Below are 7,318 nucleotides of genomic sequence, written 5' to 3' on the forward strand. Positions count from 1 at the left end.
TATTAAAGGTATATTATCTATTAAAAGCCTTTTTTCTTTAATATTTACAAAAGTTTGACCACTTGAAAGTTGACAAACTGAAAAAAATGGGTAGACTCGCCCCGGCTTACGGTATGTGCCTCAAAAAAAAGTTATATATAGTGTTTCGTGATTATTTACCTTAATGTATACTTTATAGTCCTTGTCAAAAATTAAGTGAAAAAAGTAGGGGTCATAAATTATTATTTAAACGAAGAAGGAACAAAAACGTTATTAAGGAATCACTATTAAGGCTGACAAGGTGTCCAAAAATATACAGTAAGGGAGAATAACAGAACACCTTGTATATAATAATATGCAGTTTTATTTTTAATTATTTAGGAATGCGTGGACTATTGTAAGTTTCGCATATTGCAATCTGAAAAGAATTGCATTGATGAATATACCTCATACTTACCTCACCAGGAAAGACTTTGCGATTTTGGTAAGTAAATTTTGATACCTATTCTCATTTCAGTAATATTTTTTACTTTTTTTTCATAGTGGTTCGATGGGGTCTTTTGAACTGATCTTAGATATTTTCACGTCATATTATTCTTATTTAAAATTAAATTGAAAGCGAAAAGAAACAAAATAAATCTGTTACATTAAACATACCCAGCTTGATATGACCATTTTCTGTTATTTTTCCTCCCTTATAAATAAACATCCCTGAAAATGTCACTAACCTGTTTAATTCACTAAGTTCTTCAATTGTCCTATTACTTTTTTTCATTAAGTTGCCTTTTAGATTACTTCAAAATGTTCAGTTTTAATGACTATACTCTAGAATAGTTTAAAACAGTGGGCGGCAAACTGTGACTTGCGAATAGTGTCAACACCTCCCAGAGGAGAGAATGCCTTCGCATTCTTTAGTAGTCTGAACGTTTCTTATTTATTAACAACTCACTGCGCAGTGTAGTTGTCCGAAAGTTGCGACATCTTTCTTATTTATAAACCCCCACTGATTAGTTCTGTTCATTCATAGAGAATACTAAGTAATTCTTGCGAAGGCCTTCTCTCTTCTAGGAGGTGTTGGTAGCATGTGCTATTTTTGCGATTTGGGAGCGACTAGTATTTAGATTAATGCGAGTGAACGAAATGCAAAAGAATTTGCTGACCACTGAACTAAAAAGACAAATGACACACCTCAAAAAGAAATCGTGTTACATATTGACCACAATAGAGCAAAACTAACAGTCGCCACCTGCCATAGGACGACTAAATATAACAAGTGACAATCAAAAAGTTTTCTCTCTGTCAACAATGGATTGTCACTTTTTTCGACTAAAGTGGTCCCATTTGATTATATTATAATTATTATTTTAATTGCTATGTAATTACTACGAATTTTTTTATTAAATATTTAAAATTACTTTATTCTACGCTTACTGAAATAAAACTTGTAATGTTAACCATAGTTAGAAAAATGCTTACTAAAAAATATCTGATTATTAATATCAATAGTTGCATCAAAAGTTTAAAATTTTCGATTTTTGAAACAAATGGCCATACTTTTTTTTAAAGTGGTCACTGTCAAAAATGCTACAAATGCAGTAGCAAAATGTTCTTATTTTGTCTCATGTCGACTACAACCGGAAGAATTTCTAAAAGTTGTAACAATTGCTTCATTAGATTGATGGAAATGTTAAAAATTTCAATCTCACTTCAAATTTAGGAATAAGCTTTAACGTCTAGATATATTTCCTCTTAATAACAAACACATTTTTGGAGATAGGAATTAGTAATTACTTTTTTTTCTTATTTTATAAATACTACTTATTTTATTAGTATTACTTATTTTATTAGTACTATTTATTTTATCAGTAATACTAATTTTAGAACTTGCATGCAACAGATTTTTTTGATTTCTTTTTTATTTATAATTATTATCAATATTTTTTTACATTTTGCAGGTAAGCCAAGTTCAAGAACTGAAATGATAAAAACATGCTTTTCACAATGTCAAAAAGCATGCGAGTAAGATAAAGCGATTTTCCTTTCTTAATTTTATTCAGTTAAACATTTTTACGCTTCGCTTTTTTAGAAATAAAGCTGTAATATGCAATCTATATATATATATTTCTCTTACACGGTGACAAAAAAGGCCTCATTACAACTCCTCGAATGGCAACGCTAGAAAATCGAGTAATGATTGCCGCTAAAAATGTCACATGCCAAATTTAGCTGGCTCAACATATAGCGCTTTTAAAAACGGAAACTGAAATGACCAGAGAGAGCATAAGCTAGGCAGAAGTGAGTAGTCTTTGTCGATGGATCTCTATTTTAGTATTTTGTCGAAAGCGCTTTTTTTCACGAATTTATACATTACGAATTTATTTGGCGATTTTTGATTTATATCACGAGTTTATTTGTTTTAAATTTTAACCTTTTTAAAGAGTTTTAGAAATTTTATCTTAAGATTTTACACTATAGCACATTTCTAATAGGTTTAACTAATTACATGTCATTTATTTGAATTCAAATTTATTTTAATGACTTAGTGCTTACTAAAAAGATGTAATTCTTTTTTAAAAAAAATGTTGTTATATGGATTTGAATGATTGTTTTGAATTCTTAGAATTTTGTGCATTTGTAATGTACCTAAGTTAGCAGCGAGCGAAGCGAGCTTTGTTTGCGAAGCAAACCATATAAGATTGCGTAGTAATTTTCGGGGGTTGTCGAGCGTCAGCGAGCAGGGGGCGCAGCCCACTAGTAGCATTTAATTTATATTTGTATTAAATATTCAAAACGAATGCTAGGCTGGAATTGCAGACTACCAGTAATATTTTCCTCTATTTGCGTAAGAGTTTTACTTGCGATTTAATAGTAATGGAAGAAATATTCGACAGTTTATCTGCAAATTTATTAGTTCTTGATGAATGAATACTTTTTGTCTTACTTTATAACCAAACAAAATTTTCGTTCTTTTAATTTTAGGGATGTGTATTACAAAGTAACTTACGATGAAGTGAAGTTCTCTGCCCGAATGGTATTGAATTCTATTTTGTAACATTTATAAAATTTTTAAAATAAGAATATTATCGCAAATAAATTTTCTAGATAACCGTACCAGCTTAGCAAAAAACAGACATCTTCGCAGATTTCGAGAGTAAAACTAAAATGAACCCCATTAAACTTGAAAATGATATTAAAAAAATCTGTATTGAATCAATTGAATAATATCGGGTACTAAAAGTTGCACTATTAAAAAGGAAATAACGAAGTTAAAAATTAAATTTTAAATAAATTTTCTAAGGCAAATCGTTCAATGTAGTTAATACATTTAATTTATACCTGAGAGTTAATTTATACCTTATAAAATGTTAATTGTTCAAGAATTGTCACTTATGGAAGAAAATATTAATATAAGCAGTTATTGGTAAATACACTGATGGAAAAAAATTCTGACACCAAGAAAAAAACTAATGTAGAGTAATGAAATTTTATCTGAGTAACATGCGTTTGTCTGAGTAACATATTTAATTGATTTAAGTTTCAAGAAAACGGGTTAATGCAATTAAGAGAAAAACCATTTCAAATGTGAAATACTGTTGCATTAATTAACGGTGAAACCACCAGAAATTTTTATCCTAGCATGCAAATGGGCATGCATTGTGTCATGCATAGTATGACATTTTGTGGGATGGAGTTCCATGCCTGTTACACTCAGTGAATACGGGGATAGTTAATGCTGGTTTGCGAATGACGCTGAAGTTGTCTCTCAATGATGTCCCATGCTTACTCTGGTGATCTAGCAGGCCAAGGCAACATGTCGAAATTCTGTTGAGCATGTTGGGTTACAACAGCAGTATGAGGGCGAGCGTTATCCTGTTTGAAAATATCCGATTGAATGCTGCTCATGAATGGCAACAAAACAGGTTGAATCACCAGGTTCACGTACAAACTTGCAGTTAAGGTGAGTTGAATAACCAAGAGAGTGCTTCTGCTGTCACAGGAAATGTCTCCCCAGACCATAACTTCAGGTGTAGGTCCAGTGTGTCTAGCCTGAAGGCAAGTCAGTAGCAGGTGCTTGCCTCCTTCTAACCAATATACGGCTATCACTGACGCAAAAGCAGGACTGACTTTCATGAGAAAAACTCAATAGATATCCACTTGGTAATCCAGTGGACTAAAACTCGATACCACTCAAGTCGTAAACGGCAGTGGTTTGGAGCGAGTGGAATACAAACTTCAAGACGTGTCGCTCGGAGCTGTACCTGAAGTAACCGGTTTGTAACAGTTGTCACTGCAATGTCAACTGCAGCTAGAATTTCTGATGCAGACGCACTACGAGGCGTCACAGCTATACGCAGTACACGGTATTCTTCCTTCCAAGTAGTGCCGCGTGACCTCCCGGAACCCGGTTTTCCTTTACCTTCCCTTTGGAACATTTCTTCCCAGTCTTTCGACAATATCGCGGAAAGAAAATTCTCCCTCTCGCGGCCCTATTACACGACCACATTCAAAGTCATTGAGCTGTTGATAATGGCTTCTTCGTCTTCTTAACACTAGGTTTACGGACGTTTTTTATATACCTATCTCTACGAACACATGTCAATTTGACGCATGAACCAATACATCACTAGGTTTACGGACGTTTCTTACATACCTATTTCTACGAACACGCGTCAATTTGACGTATGAAAGAATACATATATTTGTGATTCTTAATTTAATAAATTCAATTTAGTAGATTTTTATCCACCACTATTTCCAAAAAATTCGTAGGCTTATATAATTAACCACTTTATATTTTCAAAATTTACTTAGTTGTTATATACCATTTTTACAATAATTTAGGCATGTCCGGAGCAGTTGGCATCTCTGCACTTAGAAACAAATGTAATTTTATACTACAAGAAAAAAATGAAGATATGAGATATATATTTATGAAATATTCTAGTATTTTATGTTTCAATACTCGAACTAAGCAACTGAAACCATCAAAATCTGACATCAATTGACATTCTGCGTTTGTTCTTTCTATTATTGCTTATCGGCAACAGTTGTTTATTGCTTGTTTTATTTGAGATAACGAATCGAAGTATTGTCGGTACATTCCTATTTATTATTGATGTGATAATTGTTTGTTTACTCAAAATTTTGTCTAAATTACAATCGCGTCAAATTGAGGCATATCCGTGGAGATAGGTATACCGGTATACCACAATGAGAATTTCAATATTTCAATGCTTTTGAAGAAAATAGCCTTCAATATATATTTACTTCGATCAATGGTTAAAAGTCATTAAAAGAGATAAAATAAAAATTCAAACGGGTTTTATAATTTTCCTTACAAAACTCGATCTGCGTCAAAATGACGCGTCCCGTAAACCTAGTGTTAAAGGCATTTTGTAATAACAGTAACTCACTGTATCAAAATTTAACGAAAAATAACGCTTACGAACTGCCGAAAGCGCATTTAAAGCAACCCTGATTTGCATGCTCACAGTGGCACAAATTAGCGCTAAACTTATTCAAAAAGCGCGAAATTCGTATCGACATTGTCTTTTAGTTGTATTAACAAGCCTATCAAATTTAGTTTATCCAGCACTACTCCTTCTTGGTGTTGGAATTTTTTTTTCTGTCAGCGTATGTTGAAGAGTTTCACTGAACAAGTAAAAAAATTTCAAAAAGTAATGATTTTTTTAAAATTTTTTCTTTCAAACCTCTTAACGAGGGTATTACGAAACACTTCATACAGAATATTTTGGTTTAGTGAATCGCACTAAATTTATCAGAAATTTTCCATCACAATATTACGGTAATTGATAGAATAATAATAGTCAAATGATTTAAATCAGTCTTCTATGTTTCAGATATCTTAACTAAATAACATCCCTCTACATTTCAATGAAAAAAAAATATTATTTGCGTAATTTTTTTTTCAACAAGGAAATTACGATTGCTCTTAACTCTCACAAAAGGCTTAAAGAGGCATTTTCAGTCATAAGAAAAGCTATTATTAAAAATTCACAATTTATTAAAATATCTTTTAACTCATTTAGGTATATCATAAACTGAACTATTTAGGAGAATATATAAAAAAAAGTGCTTCTGATTTTTAAAAAAAATTGAATTTCTAAGGGTGTCTTGGGATATTCATCCACTTTTACATGCACCTGGATAATTTTTTTAAAAAATTTTTTCCGCACATGCGCTGTATAAAGCAACTACTTCAATTACTCTTATCTGGCGCAGTTTTTATTATTATTTTTTTTAATTTTAAAGCAATAATTTCGTTTTCAGTTTAAAATTGATTCAAGTGGCACTAGACCTAGTATATATTTCGGACATTTACCAAAGGTCTAGTCATACTAGGTCTGGTTAAGTGCCATTGCCCAGTATACACTTGCCCGATATATCCTACACTGATGTTTTTTTAAGGTCAAGTGCCATAGCCCGGTATACATTGGCCCGATATACCCTACACTGAAGCTTTTTTAAGGTCAAGTGCCACTGCCCGGTATACATTTGCCCGGTATACCCAACACTGATGTTTTTTTAGGGTCAAGTGCCACTGCCCGGTATACCCTACACTGATGTTTTTTTTAAAGTGAAGTGCCATTGCCCGGTATATATTTGCGCGATACTCCAAGCACTGATGTTTGTTCAAATCTATCGTCAGTAAGTATTAAAATATCGAATAAATGCAATTATATCCATGAATAAATTAATATCAAATCGGCTGTAATAAATATTTCGGACATTCACCAAAGCGACTAATTTGATTGTCAACATTTACCGGTGAAAGTCAACAACCACCGATTTCGGTCATTCACAGTAACATGCACATCATTTACATAATAACCTCATCAGGACGATTATTCATACTTTGCCTAAATAGCATCTGGCATTTCAAAAAATTAAAATAATTGGTTTTGTTGGAGATGATCTCGTAAGGTGATAAAGAATCATGCAGTACAGGTAAGGAAGATATTAACCTCGAAGGAAAAGTTGATGAATACCCCAAGGAATCATTTCTAAGTAACTTTAAATTTTAAATTATTATGTATTTATTTTATTTTCTCAACATGGTATATACATTTTTTTTTCAGTGTAATATAACGGACGAAAATTGTCAGTAAGTAGAAAACTCAACATTCACCTTATTTTTGCAGTTACGGAATTTATATTAGTATTTAATTAGTTACAAGTGTTTTATCAAAATAATGTAAATACTTCCATACTAATTCTACGCAAATAATGTTTCTTTTAGCAACAAATGTTTTGGAAGATTTTACATGGCAAAATTTTTGGCACAATTAGATAAATCATGCTTAAAACATTTTAAAAA

This window comes from Parasteatoda tepidariorum, chromosome 9, assembly GCF_043381705.1.
Source record: "Parasteatoda tepidariorum isolate YZ-2023 chromosome 9, CAS_Ptep_4.0, whole genome shotgun sequence".
Taxonomy (NCBI): domain Eukaryota; kingdom Metazoa; phylum Arthropoda; class Arachnida; order Araneae; family Theridiidae; genus Parasteatoda; species Parasteatoda tepidariorum.